This window comes from Pristiophorus japonicus, chromosome 17 (genome assembly GCF_044704955.1).
Source record: "Pristiophorus japonicus isolate sPriJap1 chromosome 17, sPriJap1.hap1, whole genome shotgun sequence".
Lineage (NCBI taxonomy): Eukaryota > Metazoa > Chordata > Chondrichthyes > Pristiophoridae > Pristiophorus > Pristiophorus japonicus.
In genome coordinates, this window is record NC_091993.1 from 115,551,690 (window position 1) to 115,568,825 (window position 17,136).

Genomic DNA, 17,136 nt, shown 5'->3' on the forward strand with positions numbered 1-17,136 from the left:
TAGGTAGTCGTTAAGGATACGTAGAGCACTGCGGGAATTGCTTAAACGCGTTTTTAAGAATTGTATAAGTTTGTGCAACAGCAGAACTTGTGACCTGACAGTAGCCAAGAGACAGTTTACTACAAGTCGCGCTAGAAAGAAAGCGGACCTCTGAGAGTAGATTCCTAACGGTAGTAGTCCTACCCAGGAATGGCCATGAAAACAAGTAAACTCGAGTGGGGACCAGAAGGGTCGCTTACCCGCCACCTGGCGGAAAAACAAAAGAAGCTAATTGAAAAAATGATTAAAGCAGGGTGGAATCCTCAGGAATTAGTTATGTGAGGAATTATTTAGATAAAACTACGAATTCCCTGAAAGGTCATGGATCCAAAAATAGAGCCGGCCAAAACAAGAAGAGAGACTGTTGTAAATGTCTGATCGTTGAGTGAGAAGTGTCTGTGTGATTTTTGACTGCAGAATGAATTTTTTATGTTTTCATGTTCCGAAAGCCTGGTTGGAAGAGGAATGCAAGTGTCTGTTTATTTTAGAAACAGAGTGAAAGTCTTTTTTTTAAACCCTTTGTAATGTTGTCCTGTATGTGGGAAGTTTTAAGACATTTAAGTTAGAAACGCAGGTGTGGATTTATTCGGATGATAAGTTACGGAGCTAGGAAAATAAACAAATAAAGAATAGGTTTGTTGAGCAAAATATTTATTTGACATGCTCACTTACTTGCCGAAAGAAAACATGCAATGATTGATTGGGTTGAAAGACATAAATTTAGTCTCGGAATGAGATAAAGAATGCTTTAAAAAAAAAGAGCTTCTAAAAAAAAAAGTTTTAAATAAAGATTGAAATTACAACGTTTGAATTGGGATTTTGAGATATTCAGAGAAGGCACAGGAAATACTGAGGTGGATTTAAAAAAAAAAGAGAAAGATTAAATTAAATCTGATCAGGTCAAACTCCTGGGCAAGTGGTGAGCTATCTGAGAAGGTGTAAAAGGAGCTTTTGGAAAATGTTAAAAAACAGCAAGCTTTAGTAACGACTTTGAAACTGGAGCATTTTGAGATAACGAAAGGCAGCACTCAAAAGCTGGACTCCATTCCAGTTATGGAGAAAAAGAAAAAGATAAAGACGCCACTTTGAAAGTAAACAAATGATTTTAAATTAACAACTTTATGGAGTTACGAACCCTCCGTGTAAAATACAAAACCTAATTTGAAGAAAGAAAAAAAAAGATGTAACAGACTAAATGGAAAAAGACATAACTTACTAAATACTAGTTGATGTTTGCTGTGAAAAAGATATTGGTTTAATTAGAAGAGAAAAAAAAATTTGGAATAAGTAAAAAAAACACTCTACATGGATTCGAATTTTCAATTATGAAAAAGTTTCAATGCAGTTTGAAAAGATTTCCAAAATGTCCCGAACAGTCTAAACAAGCAGGAGGGTTTTGAAGATAACGAGGAGAAAGAGAGAAATAAAAAAAAACAGAATTGAATTTCAGTAAACAAAATTGCTATTGTATGTGTGGTCTTGTTTTAAAACAATTTAAAAAAAAAAATTCTTTGGCAAGTACTTGAATTAGAAGTTAAGAAAACATTGGAGTTTACTCTAATGATTTATGCTGTTTAACGGATTCCTAATTTCGAAGCCAGTTTTGAAGGCACAAAGACTTTTTTTTTCAGATGATTACGTGAAGTCACGTAATGACATCAGGTCTTCTTACAAACCTGGAAAGGAGTTAACCCTTTCCATTGACAGCCGTTTTATACTGAACATTATTAATTTGGATTTCTTAATAGGGAAAAAAAAAAGACTCACCTAACAGAGGAAACAAAAATAAAAACAGAACTAGCTTATGTAATAATACTTGCCTGATACAATAAAGAAATAGATATTCAATAAAACAAATTGAAGAGTTAAAAGCTAAGATAAACAGGCTGGAAGAGATAACGGGACTAGACGGATAGTGCAGTGCGCAGCCATAGCACCATCACCTCTGGCAATAGAGCCAATGTACCCCACGGTGGGTAGGTGTAGTCCACAAACCCAACCTAACGGTAAAGCAGACAGCGATGTTTGGAGGAATAGCTTTGGCCTTGGTCATAATAGGAGTTTGGGTAATATTTAAGTGGGTAAAGACACGGGCGCATGCCCTACAGATTCAGCTCGAAATGGTTCGATTATAACCTTGTCCTTCTGATTTTGCAGGGTGACAGGGACACTCGTAGAGCAAAAAAACGTAACCCCTGGTGACGACCAGGCCGTCTGTTTAAAATTACAGATAATACTTACCGGAATGGGAATACGAAAGGCGCTACTCGTAATATGGATAGCCCTGCGACATGCACGTACCCTGGGCAACACCGACGGACAGCAGAGCACGCTGGAAATAAACAACTATATGAACTATGGAGTCTTGTTTAATTTAACGGACGGAATGTGCATCCCAGCAGCCAAGGACTGGAGCAAGGACAGGACTTATTTTAATGCATGGTTACAAGTGAATCCTAATAAGAATCCTAATAAGAATAAGAGTATGTGTACAGTGCTCCACGGGTATAAGGAGCAGATGCATTAAACGGAGGGATGTCAAAGGGCCTGATGAATGTACTTTCGGCATAATTTGCGCGCCTCCGGGACAATCCCAGCAATCAGTCATCCGCAAGAAGGGAATGGGGCTGTGTGGGTATTACGAGGAGGCGGGGGCGGCTGCAATATAATTGTATGTATGTTTCTCACCCCCTCCGACACCGCGCCCCATAAGAATCACTACATTGCCCGAAGAACTGCCTTGTCCCATAACTACTAAGGGACCAGAAAATGGGATTGCAATGTACAACGAAGGGGAATTATTGTATGATAATGTTAAACATGAAATTGTGCCTGTTCTGATCAATATTTCAGGCATCCAGATGCCGGAATATTGTACCGAACAGTCAAGGAAGATGTACAATGTATTAAGTAAAGTCGTAATGCAGCAGGCTGCCGATGCCATGGGTGCCAGTAAGTTCCGGGGACAGGGGTTAGCACCCAGGGTGAAGAGGGAAATAGTAAATGATGTTGCTACCGTTTTCAATACAGGAACCTCCGTAGTGAACTCGATAGACATACAAGGGCTAAATGAGAGGGTAGAACAGCTTAAAGGGGTGATGAAGGGGTTATTGGAGAGGGTGGAGCAAAACCAGGAAGACCAGGCCAACCTAGGAAAGGAGGGCGCCGAAATCCAGCTGGATGGCATCTCAGTCCTGGAAGCTCACGCTAAAACCATCAATCACCTCATTGATAGAGAACAAGAAGATACAATAAAGCAAAGACAGGGGCAACTCTGTCATGCTTATGGTCTGTGGATGGTGGGACAGATCCGCCACAACCTCGACCAGATCCAACGCGGGGAAGTACCCGATTGGATAGACAGTTCACATTTGGCTCAGTTGGCGAACCAAAGGGGGACACTGGATAATTCCAGATTGCCAGATGGGTAGGACTACCGGGATAGGGATAGTCCTGTTGATCCCCATAGCAATGCCGGACTCAGGGCCGTTCCCCTTATACCAACTAGAGAATATCGGAGTAATACGGGAAAATGTCTCCATACGCTACTACCTAACCACCACCTCTGCCGTTCGTCGAAACAACATACTTACTGGGATTTCCCTAGCAGATTGCAAGCAAAGGGGGGAAATCACAGTATGCCCTCACCCGGTGGGCAGAGGGGAACTAGACGAGTGCGGGTTTAACCGAACCAACGGGTGTGTACTAGAAATAGTGCCTGCACACATGCACTTCGCGAGGGCAGGCTACGGAGGGAGGGGAAGATACTGCGTCTCTACTACTGAGCGTTCATACCAGTATAATGACCTGCAGTGCCCTATACCGCAGCCAAACTTTTGCTTTACACCACTACGACCTGTCGCGATCGGGCAAGCGCATATCACCCAGGTTAGGCGCCGGAAGTCCGAAGTTATTGAAGTAACTGATCAGCTCCATGATCATTTGCAGGATTATGACGAGCCAGAGCAGGTCCCTATCCCACATCTAACCGAAGTATTACGGGAGTTGAGGCTCAGAGTGGGTCAATCTGTAAAACTCTATCACCAGCTACAAACTAAAATCAAAGAAGATACCGAGGTAGACTTACAAAGTCAGAGTTGGTGGAGAAAGGTCTGGGACTGGGGAATAAATTATTTCACACACACTGGTCGGAATACAATTAATCTTAGCAATAACATGGGGCGTGATGGCCTGCCAGGTATGCAGGCGCCACAAACGGCGGAAACGGACCAATCACCGTTCCCTGGATATTAAACAAGCCTGTTTGATAAGGGGACGGGAGGAGCTAGCCTTTGTTAATTTGATCTAAGCAACCGGGACTCCTGAAACCGCGTGACTGGCCAGCACGTTGAGGCAAGGAGTACCGGGCAGTGCACAAATATCAGATAAAGGCAGTACGGTCGGTTAAAAGGGGACTAGGACTAGTCCCTTTACCGAAAGGGGGGAATTGTTGTAGAGAGTAGAAATATATATAGACTTAGGCATTAGGCACCTGCTGGATATTTAAAACTCACATAAGCTTAAATGGACACACACATAAAATGGCTGCCCAGGCATTATGGGAAATCAGGTAGTCAAACTGTGAACTGTTGAACGTTCACTGACCGAGCAATAACCCTGTGAGGCCCACTGTAGGAATGCCTGGGAAGACAGAGATAAGAAGGAAACCATCTCCTGTGAACAAGGCCATGAAACCAATTATTTCAGGAAGAAAGATAAGAGGGAAACCATTTGCTGTAAACAAGGCTATATACCAATTATTTCTCCCAGATGAAAGAACTAGGGAGAGAACCTATAAAGCCATCGATCAGCCCAAGCTGACAATAACCGAACATATGGTTCCCTGGATATTAGGAGAATTCTATTGGGTTAAAGAACCTATATGTAATCTATAATCGTTGTGATTGGCTTGTGTCCAGCCGTGATGGGCTGTGTAACTGCAGTAAACTGTTTTGTAACTGTTGTGAAACATATAAAGGTACATGTAACTCTTTGTTCTGTGAAGAGAAACCTGGATACGGTCCTGAGTTTTTCCTTCCCGCTGAGCGTAATAAAAGCTGCTTCAGCATTGGAACCGACCCTGAGTGTTGAGTGATTCTTCTAAGAAAACACTAACGCTAACATTAACAAAGGTTTAACAATCACACGACACATTACCAGTTCATCCAGGCATCACAGATAACAATCATCATAGGCAGTCCCTCGAAATCGAGGAAGATTTGCTTCCTCTGTAAAAGTAAGTTCTTAGGTGACTGAACAGTCCAATACAGGAATTACAGTCACTGTCATAGGTGGCCATTAGTAAAACTGTTGGTAAGCAAAGAAGCAAGAGAATTTATTAAAAATGGCATCGCTTTAGGAGCCCGATATAATCCTCTCATGAGATCGGCTAAGATATTTCCTATGAATGAATTAAGCTAGTGTGAGCTGCAGATTGGCTTGCTATTAAAATCTCTCACTTCTCAAGAGAGACCTGATTGACCTAGTAACATGTTTCTGTGGTGCATTCCATAGAGAAAGCTATAGAAACAACAAATTGAATGGGGCTGGCAAAGACAGTGACCTATCAATTGGATTGCACTGGCATAAATCTAATGGTACATTATAGCGGGCAGTGCATGCACTCCTTCCACGCTGAAAGTGCGCCGCCCGGCATATTGGTTGGGACTCCTCTGTAGATGTTCAGGGCAGGCGGCGTTAGGCACATTGCATATGCAAACTGGGATCTAACACCTGTTTCAGGCCGATTTGCAAGATTGGACTATAGGCGACCGTAGCAGGCACCCTGGATTCTGCGGTCAATTTCATCAGCCGCCCAGCAGTGAAACCAATGATCCTTCACGGAACCGCTGCAGACTGCCAACCACAAAGTTAGTTCAAAGTTTAAAAAAAAACTTTCTTATGATCGAGCCAGGAGCAGTAGAAGTGCTCTCCTACCATCATCATCGTAGGCGGTCCCTCAAAACGAGGATGACTTGCTTCCACGCCAAAAAAGGATGAGTTCACAGGTGTTTCAATGAAGGAACTAATATTCCAGATCCTGAACTACATCCTGAAGGGTGGAAGATGCCTGTGCGTGGATTTTTTTAACGTGTGGTGGCCGTTGCACACCAGCCACCACACGGGCTTGACAAAGCTAGGCCTTGGTCCAGTGGCAAGGATTACCCAAGACGACTGGAGACCAGCTCTGCTGCACGGACCTAGTGCGCACACATATCGCAGTGTGGGCTGGCCCGTGCTGCCCCTGGGCCCCTGGTCCAGAACTCACGCCTGGGCCCCGATCACATCCCTCCACAGTCTCTCGCCACTCCTGCTGCATCTGCCCAGGCTCCAATCACCGACCTGGACCATGATGATGTCACTCTTCGCTGCTGTCGCCCTCCTGCACCAGCTCGTGCTGCTCTCTGAAGTGGCCCGCCTCCACGCTGCTCCCGGGCCGCCGCGCCTCCGCTCCTTTTATGGCCCCGATCAGCCGGTGGTGTTCTCCTACCAGTTCCTAAATCAAACCCGCGATCATCACTCACCCCCTTCCTAATTGCCCCCTCCCCTCCCCGGACCCTTTGAGGTCTTCAGCCAGTGTCTGAGCCAGCCGAGCTGCGGCTGCGGCCGCGACAAGCGCCCACGGCTCACCAGTGCTATCTAAGCTTTGCTTTGGTACTGCCCCCCGAGACAGAAGGTTGTCAGTTCAAGCCCTACTCCAGAGACTTGAGTACACAATCTAGGCCGACACTCCAGTGCTGGGGGAGTGCCGCACTGTCGGAGGTGCCGTCTTTCAGATGAGACGTTAAACCGAGGCCCCGTCTGCCCTCTCAGGTGGACGTAAAAGATCCTGCAGCACTATTTTGAAGAAGAGCAGGGGAGTTCTGACTAATATTTAGTGCTCAACCAACACCCAAACAGATTATCTGATCATTATCACATTGCTATTTATGGGAGCTTGCTGTGCGCATATTGGCTGCTGTTTTCCCTACACCACAACAGTGACTACACTTCAGAAGGTTGTAAAGCACTTTGGTATGACCTGAGAATGTAAAAGGTGCTATAAAAATGCAAGTCTTTCTTTCTTTAATGAGGCTGGTGGGCCAATGTGCTGTTGTCCTTCCGTTAGCCTGATTGAATCCAATTTCTAGGTTGTTAACTTTTACATTGTTACTGATGCCAACAATTCACTGTAAAGAAAATTGTGTCCATTAGTACCAAAGCAGAAGTACAAAACAATATACACAAGGGAGAACTTATAGAAAAGAACAGCCTCATTTACAGTAAGTAATGCATTAGCTGTGTTGGTTGATGTGTAATAATCAGCAATAGGGACTGGACTGTGACATTGTGGTATGGAGTTGACAATCCTGTGTCGTTATCATGTCCTAGGGACTTCAATATACACAGTTAGCTTCTTAATAAATAGGTGCTGTAATATGTATGCATACAAGTTTGAAAATCAGGCTGTCTGGAATTATCATAAATATTTAACACATTCATATCACCTTTATGTCTTGCTGTACTTCAAGCATTAACCCATTTATCTCAAACACCTCCATTGAAGTGCAGATAAAGAAATTTAATTTGAATACAGTAAGTGCTCCTACAATAATATTGCAAATGTCAGCTTGTTTCAATGGTAGCACTCTTGCCTCTGCATTAGAAGGTTGTGGGTTTAAGCACTTAACCTAAGATGACACTTGTTGTGTATGCAGTAACTGTTAGACTGAGTACTGTTTAACTCCAAGAGGTATGACCTTGGCTCTGCTTTATTAAGGCCCAAAGTGCCTAATATACAAAATGGCTGGCCTTTTATACTTGGGCTGCACACACATGCGTGCAGCCCAATGGCCTCCAACAGTGACGCCATCTAGTGGCTAGTGATCCCAAAAGTACATACATGACAATCCGCCCCTCTGAGATATTGACACAGTCTTTTACAAATTGAGAAGATCTGGTGTTTTATGCTCCCGGGTTGACCGTCTCAGTTCAACTCCAGCCTTAGGTGAGTGTTCAGAGTCTGTTGTGACTGGTGGCTGGGTGGCTGACCTGGTGGGAGTGGCAATGGCCATGTCAGGTATTGAAAATCCATTTTCATTGAACATGTCAGTGATTGAAAGTCCCGATTCACTGATGACCACTGAGTCCTCTGATGACTGGGGGTAGGTTGGTTGGTCGTTGATTGTATCTTCCTCCGACTGTTCCGGTTCTTCTGTGTGCCACAGCTTTGACTGATCCATATGTTTCCTGTATGTTTGCCCATTTTTGAGCTTGAAAATAAATACTCTGTTGCCCTCCTTGGCCATGACAGTACCAGCGATCCACTTAGGACCTTGACCATAATTCAGAACATATACAGGATCATTTACAGAAATATCGAGTGACACAGCTGCGCAATCGTGATACCCTTGCTGACTTTGTCTTCTATATTCAACATGATTATTCAAGTCAGGGTGTACAAGAGATAGCTTGGTCTTAAGACCTCTCTTCATATTAGTTCAGCAGGCGAAACCCCGGTAAGCGTGTGTGGTCTTGTTCTGTAACTCAGCAGTATGCATGACAGGCGGGTTTGCAGTGACCCTTGGGTTACTCGCTTCATACTCTGCTTTATGATTTGGACAGCACGTTCTGCTTGCACATTGGATGTAGGTTTGAACGGTGCTGACCTTACATGTTTGATACCATTGAGTTTCATGAACTCTTAAAACTCCTGACTGGTGAAGCACAATATGCTGTCGCTAACAACGATGACAGGCAGACCATGTGTCACGAACATGACACTGAGATTCTCAATGGTAGCTGTGGATGTGCTGGATGACATGATTATACACTCTATCCACTTCAAATATGCATCCACCACAACTAAAAACATCTTCCCCAGGAAGGGACCTGCAAAGTCTATGTGGATCCTGGACTATGGTTTCGACAGCCACGACCACAGACTCAGCGGCGATTCCGCTGGTGCTTTGCTGAGCTGTATGCAAGTGTTGCACTGATGCACACATGAATCCAGCTCAAAGTCAATTCCCGGCCACCATACATGAGACCTGGCGATGGCTTTCATCATCACAATGCCGGGGTGTGAGCTATGTACCTCACGTACAAATTTCTCTCTCCCTTTCTTGGGCATAACAACACGATTGTCCCATAGTATACAATCCGACTGAATGGACAGTTCGCCTTTGCGACGAATGTAAGGTTTGGTCTCCTCGCACATTTGCTTGGGTATGGCAGACCAATTATCTTTGAGGATGCAACTCTTCACCACCGATAAAATCGGGTCCTGGCTGGTCCAGGTCTTAACTTGTTGAGCTGTGACAGGGGTTCCTTCACTCTCAAAAGCATCCATAACTAACAATAGGTCTGCCGGTTGTGATGTTTCCACCTCCAGTGTGGGCAACAGCAGACGGCTCAATGCATCGGCACAATTCTCGGTGCCAGGTCTATGGTGAATGACATAATCATAAGCGGGTAATGTCAGCGCCCATCTCTGGATGCGGGATGAAGTATTGGTATTGATACCTTTGTTTTCAGAGAACAGTGAAATAAGCGGCTTGTGATCTGTCTCCAGTTCAAAACGAAGACCAAACAGGTACTGATGCATCTTTTTAACCCCATACACACAGGATAGTGTTCTTTCTCTACCATGTTGTAGGCTCTTTCCTCTTTTGACAAACTTTTTGAAGCATACACGACTGGTTGAAGTTTATCCAACTCATTAGCTTGTTGGAGTACGCAACCAATTCCATATGACGAAGCATCACAGGCCAATACTAAATGTTTACATGGGTCATAATGTATCAGCAGCTTGTTAGAGCAAAGCAGTTTAGTGGTTTTATCAAAAGCTCTGTCTTGAGAGGCACCCCAAACCCAGTTGTCGCCTTTTCTTAGCAGCTTGTGCAGTGGTTCTAATAAGGTGCTCAATTTAGGTAGGAAGTTGAGTAGACCCAGGAACGAACGCAGCTCCGTCACATTCTGCGGCTTGGGTGCATTCTTGATGGCCTTGGTTTTCGTGTCCGTGGGCCTGATGCCGTCAGCAGCAATTTTCCTCCCTAGGAATTTGACCTCTGGTGCCATGAAGACACACTTCGAGCGTTTCAGTCTGAGTCCCACTTTGTCCAGAGGTTGTAGAACCTCTTCCAGGTTGTTCAGATGTTCCTCGGAGTCACGATCTGTGATCAGGATGTCATCTTGAAACACGACGGTTCTGGGAACGGACTTCAGTAGACTCTTCATGTTCCTCTGAAATATTGCTGCAGCCGAGCGAATTCCAAAAAGGCACCTTTGATAAATAAATAGTCCTTTATGCGTGTTAATACACGTCAGTCTCTTCGACATCTCGACCACTCCTGTGTCACGTAGGCCAACATCAAGTCCAGTTTGGTGATTGACTTCCCCCCGACTAGAGTTGCAAACAAGTCAACAGCCTTCGGTAATGGGTACTGATCCTGTTTCAAAACTCTGTTGATCGTAGCCTTGTAGTCTCCACAGATTCTGACTGTGCGATCACTTTTCAGCACAGGAAAAATGGGGCTGGCCCATTCATTAAATTGATATGATCCCTTCACGCTGGAGTTTGTCCAGTTCGATTTCAACCTTCTCCCTTATTATATACGGAACTGCCCGAGCTTTATGATGAACGGGTCTCGCATCCGAGTCCACGTGGATCTGCACCTTGGCTCCCGTGAAGTTACCGATGCCTGGTTTGAACAGCGAGGGGAACTTGCTCAGTACTTGGGCACATGTATCTTCCTCCGACGACAACACCTTGATGTCGTTCCAGTCGCATCTGATTTTTTTTCAAGCCAGTTCCTGCCAAACAGCGTTGGGCCATTGCCTGGGACAATCCATAGCGGTAACTCGTAAACCGCACCGTCATACAACACTTTAATTATGGCACTGCCAATCACCGTTATTAGTTCTTTGGTGTATGTGTGCAACTTGGCATTGACTGAACTCAGTCTTGGCCTCACAGCCTTAGTATCCCACAGCTTGTTGAATGCCCTCTGGCTCATTATCGATTGACTTGCCCCCTGTGTCCCATTCCATCGATACCGGCACCCCATTAAATTTCACGTTGATCATTATCGGTTTGCTCTTAGTTAGGAACGAGTACAGTCCATTGACTTCCTCCTCTGGTATCCCGGATTGCGTACCCAGATCCGCGCTAGTCTGACCATCATCCTCCACGAGGTGTGTCGCAGCACGCTTGCTCATCTGCGGACACTTGCGCTGGAGATGCCCCACTCTCAGACAGCCTTTGCAACTCTATTGCTTAAATCGGCACTGCTGGTGCCGGTGATTTCCCCCACAAAGCCAACACGGAGAAATCGGATGCATTCCCGCTGGTGGACTTTGGGCAGCCACAGGTTTCGCGTACGCAGTCGGGTAGGCCCTGCCCTGTGCCGCTCTACTGAACACCGAATCAATCATATTTACAGTACTTGCCGAGTTTCGATTTTTCAGTGATATCGTCATGCATGACTGAGCGATCGTGAAGGCCCTGTTCAAGTCTAACGTCTCCACCGCCAGTAGTTTACGCAGGATCACCTCGTGGTTGATGCCGATTACAAAGAAGTCCTGCAGCATGTCTGCCAACACAGCCCTGAACTTAGACGGACCCGCTAGACGTCACAGGTCGGCAACGAATTCCGCCGCATTCTGGCTCTCTGAGCAAACGTGCTTGTAAAATCTGAATGATGATGCCTTCATCTGGCTTAAGGTGGTCCTGTACCAGTGTACACAATTCTTCATACGTCTTCTCTGTTGGACTCACAGGCAGGAGTAGATTCTTTATCAGACCATAAATTTTTGGACCGCAAACCGTGAGGAACACCGACCAGCGCCGATCTGCGTCACCGACCTCCTCCATTTTGTTGGCCACGAAGAACTGGCTCAAATGTCTCACAAAGTCTGCCCAATCTTCTCCTTCCACAAATCGCTCCAACAATCCAATTGTGCTCATTTTTGCAAGCAAAGGTTGCCTCGTCGCCAAATGTTGTGTATGCAATAACTGTTAGACTGAGTACTGTTTAACTCCAAGAGGTATAACCGTGGCTCTGCTTTATTAAGGCCCAAAAGTGCCAAACATACAAGATGGCTGGCCTTTTATACTTGGGCTTCACACATGTGCGTGCAGCCCAATGACCTCCAAAAGTGATGCCACCTAGTGGCTAGTGATCCCAAAAGTACATACAGGACAACACCTCAGTGCTGTCCTTCGGAAGAGTTGTTTAAACAAGTTCCTGCCCACGCTCCAAACGGCGACCGGGGTTTTGATGACATCACCCAGTCGCCCACCTCGAAATCGTCGCAAAGTTGGAACAGCTTGCGCTGGAAGTTGTAGTGCTATCGTTTTTTATAGGAGGCAAGAGGTTTAGAGGGGATTTGAGAGGAATTCTTTTCACCCAGAGGATGGTGGGGGTCTGGAACTCACTGCCTGAAAGGGCGGTACAGGCACAAACCTTCACCACATTTAAAAAGTACTTGGATACATCGGCAGGGCCCAGGTACAGCGGAGGAGCGGCGAGAGATCGTGGCGGAGGTGCGGCAATTGAGGGTGCGGGGCCCAGAAGAACCGAGGGCCCGGGGGCAGCACGGGCCAGCCCACACTGCGATATGTGTGCGCACTAGGTCCATGCAGCAGAGCTGGTCTGCAGTCGTCCTGGTTAACCCTTGCCACAGGATAAAGGCCTAGCTCTGTCAAGCCTGTGTGGTGGCTGATGTACAACGGTCACCACATGTTAAAAAAATCCACGCACAGGCATCTTCCACCCCCTCAATTGGTGTTCAGGACTGGAACATCGGGGCCTTCATTGAAACACCTGTGAACTCATGTGGAAGCAAGTCATCCTCGTTCGAGGGACCACCTATGATGATGATGATGTTAAAACAAGGCACTATTTTCCCTTTGTGTTGCATATAAAAGATCCCTTGGCATGATTTGAGGAGCAGGGACATTTGAGCCAAAATTTAGCTTTCAACCAACACCAGTAAACTGGCTATTTACCCCATTGCTGTTTGTGAAACTTTGCTGTTTTGCCTATCTAACAACTGTGACTACACTTAAAACAAAAACAACAACTTGTATTTATATAGCACCTTTAACATAGAGAAACATCCCAAGGCGCTTCACAGGAGTATTATGAGATAAAACATTTGACACTGAGCCGCATAAGGAGAAATTGGGGCAATGAGCAAAAGCTTGGTCAAAGAGGTAGGTTTTCAGGAGCGTCTTGAAGGAGGAAAGGGATTTGGAGAGGTGGAGAGGTTTAGGGAGGGAGTTCCAGAGCTTGGGGTCTAGAAGGCATGGCCACCGATGGTTGAGTGATTATAATCAGGGATGATCAAGAGGGCAGAATTAGAGGAGCGCAGACATCTTGGGAGGTTGTGGGGCTGGAGGAGATTACAGAGATCGGGAGGGGCGAGGCCATGGAAGGATTTGAAAATGAGAATTTTGAAATCGATGTGTTGCTTAACTGGAAGCCAATGTAATTCATAGGATAGGGGTACAGCAATGTAGTCATTAGGTTACTGAACGAGTAATCCAGAAACCTGGACTAATAATCCAGAGAATGTGAGTTCAAATCCCAGCACGGCAGCTTAATTACCAAAAGGTTAAAGCTGTTTCAAAAAAATGTTGGATTTACAAAAAAGCAGGTATCAGATAAAGTGACCATGAAATTGTCGGATTGTTGTAAAAATCCAACTGGCTCACTTCATTGGCTGTAAAGTGCGTTGGGACATCCTGAGGTCGTGAAAGGTGCTATATAAATGCAAGTCTTTTGTTTATTTCACTATTGCTCTTTAGGGATGGAAACTCTAGTCCCACAGCAATGTGGTTTATTCTTAACTGCTCTCTGGATTGGTCTAGTGAGCCACTTCGTTGCATGAAACCACGACCAGTGCTTCAAGTAAGAGACCTATCACTGCCTTCTCAGGGCAAATAGGGATGGCCTTTCCAGTGATGCACACATCTTGAAAAAAATGAAGTGCTTTGAACATTCTGAGCATGCTATATTAATGCAAGATCTTTCTTTTTTTTCTTGAAATTCCACATTATAGTTTTGGAAGTACTTGTTTTAAGATTTACAGTATTCCTAAAATGACTCTTTTTGTCAGAGGTCACTCTTGAAGTTCAAGGTTAAGCCGCGTAGTAAGACACATTCACTGCCCCCGAGTAAGACACATTCATCCCAAAGTGAAATGCTATCCTGCCTGAGAGTGGCAAGGTTCGACAGAATTGCTTTTCTTGTGTTCGTTTGTTTTGGTTTGCTGCTGTCAGAAACCTCTTGTGCCTAATTGCTAATCGTTGCCACGGTGTTGACAGTTGCTTACAGAATAAAACACCGTAATGGGCAACCATTCTATTCATAAAACGCAGATGGCTAGTTATTACTTGCAGCGTTAATTTTTTTTTGAGCTGGGTCGGGGGGGGTGGGGAGGGTTTATGTGAAGAATATGTCCGCTACACACACCGGAGGCAGCACACTTCGCATCCAACAGCTGTTAACTCCAACAAAGCTAGCCGAGAGAACAATTTTATTTATTGCATGGCTGAGCAAATTTATAAAGATAATGAACTTGTCAAGACTGCCGAGCGCCTAAATCAACATATTCAGGCCCACCATCTGCATGCTGCTCAGCACTTTGAAAGCAGGAACCCTGTCAACTCGAACTGTTAACTTAGACCCTGCTGTTTGAAATGCATACCACTGTCTCTGGAAAGCGTGGAGCAGAATGAGCTTTTTGTGCCCTGCTCCTCAATGGTGATTCAAACCATGCATCCCATAGTTATTGCGACTGAAACCACTTTATAATCAGCTGAATGTGCCGCTGCCGAGGACTTCCCATTTTCGCTAATCCAACTAAATGCATTCAAACGTCGCAGTCAGCAAGCGGATCCCGGCAGCTCCTTGTTCCAGCTTGCCGGCAGCAGACAGCCACTGCCAGTTAGGCCAGGTCGGTGATTGGAGCATGGACAGGTACAGCAGGAGCGGCGAGAGATCGTGGAGCAGCGTGATCGGGGCTCAGGAGTGGCGTGATTTCGGGGCCCAGAAGAGGCGAGGGCCCAGGGGGCAGCACGGGCCCAGCCCACACTGCGATATGTGTGCGCGCACTCGGTCCGTGCGGCAGAGCTGGTCTCCAGTCGTCCTGGTTAATCCTTGCCACCGGACCAAGACCTAGCTCTGTCGAGCCCGTGTGGTGGCTGGTGTGCAACGGCCACCACATGTTAAAAAAAAATCCAAGCACAGGCATCTTCCACCATTCAGGGTGTAGTTCGGGACCTGGAATATTAGGTCCTTCATTGAAACACCTGTGAACTCATCCCTTTTTGACGTGGAAGCAAGTCATCCTCGATATAAGGGATCACCTATGATGATGAGGCACCAAAGGACCCAAACACAGGCCTGCAGTCCACAGATAGGTGTGGTGTGGGGGTCTATTCTCTCACCCAGTAACTCACAGTTGAAGCAGCAAACGTTAGTTCATCATAAAAGACTCTGTAGAAAGGCACCTGACCTTCATTTACTTTGACTTTGTCTTTGACGGCAAGGCTGATGCATTGAGCAGCTACAGAGCTGTAAAATAAAACTGTTCAGGGCCACAACACACCATTTTATGGAGCTCAATTGATTTGCAATTTAAATGCTTTTCCAGCTGACTATGTCGGATTGACATAATTGTGCCTCCACCAGGAAGAGAAATAGCCTCTCGCACGACAGGATGATAAAAGGGATCACTTTGCCACTGAGAAAAAAGAATGTCTATTGAAACCGCTGTGTTAGCCAATGAGGTTTATGAGGCAAATGAGGCAAAAGAGGGTGCGGGGCCCGGAAGAGCCGAGGGCCCAGGGGTAGCACGGGCCAGCCCACACTGTGCACTAGATCCGTGCATCAAGCTCTTGGTCTACAGGGCCATAGTAATACCCGCCCTCCTGTATGGCTCAGAGACATGGACCGTGTACAGTAGACACCTCAAGTCGCTGGAGAAATACCACCAGCGACGTCTCCGCAAGATCCTGCAAATCCCCTGGGAGGACAGACACACAACTTAGCGTCCTCGTCCAGGCCAACATCCCCAGCATTGAAGCACTGACCACACTTGATCAGCTCCGCTGGGCAGGCCACATAGTTCGCATGCCAGACACGAGACTCCCAAAGCAACAGCTCTACTCGGAACTCGTCCACGGCAAACGAGCCAAAGATGGGCAGAGGAAACGTTACAAGGACACCCTCAAAGCCTCCCTGATAAAGTGCGACATCCCCATTGACACCTGGGAGTCCTTGGTCATAGACCGCCCTAAGTGGAGGAAGTGCATTTGGGAGGGCGCTGAGCACCTCGAGTATCGTCGCCGAGAGCATGCAAAAATCAAGCGCAGGCAGCCGAAGGAGCGTGCGGCAAACCAGACTCCCTGCCCACCCTTTCCCTCAACGACTATCTGTCCCACCTGTGACAGTGACTGGGGTTCTGTACAGCCACCTAAGAACTCATGCTAAGAGTGGAAGCAAGTCTTCCTCGATCCAGAGGGACTGCCTATGATGATGATGATGAGGTCCGTGCAGCAGAGCAGGTCCCCAGTCGTCCTGGTTAACCCTTGCCACTGGATAAAGACCTAGCTCTGTCGAGCCCGTGTGGTGGCTGGTGTGCAACGGTCACCACACGTTAAAAAAATCCACGCACAGGCATTTTCCACCCCTTCAACTGGAGTTCAGGACTGGAATATCGGGTCCTTCATTGAAACATCTGTGAACTTATGTGGAAGCAAGTCATCCTCGTTCGAGGGACCGCCTATGATGATGATGATGATGATGATGATGATGATGTTAGCCAATGATTTGGAGGCGGGGTGGGACTTATGACAGAACTCGCAGCAAACAGTCTATTTTACAGCAAACACAATCCATTTACTCAGCAAACAGAGTCTGTTTAAACAGCGTACTATAGCAGTCTACAGAGTCTATTTATAAAGAGTCTCTCATGAACTACAACAAACAGAACTCATGACTGAAACGACAGCATCATCTCCCAATAAAAGCAGAGTGATTTTTGGTGTGATTGACGGGGGAAATTACCCAATCATTTCCATTCTGGAGAAGTCAAGACCATGTTCAG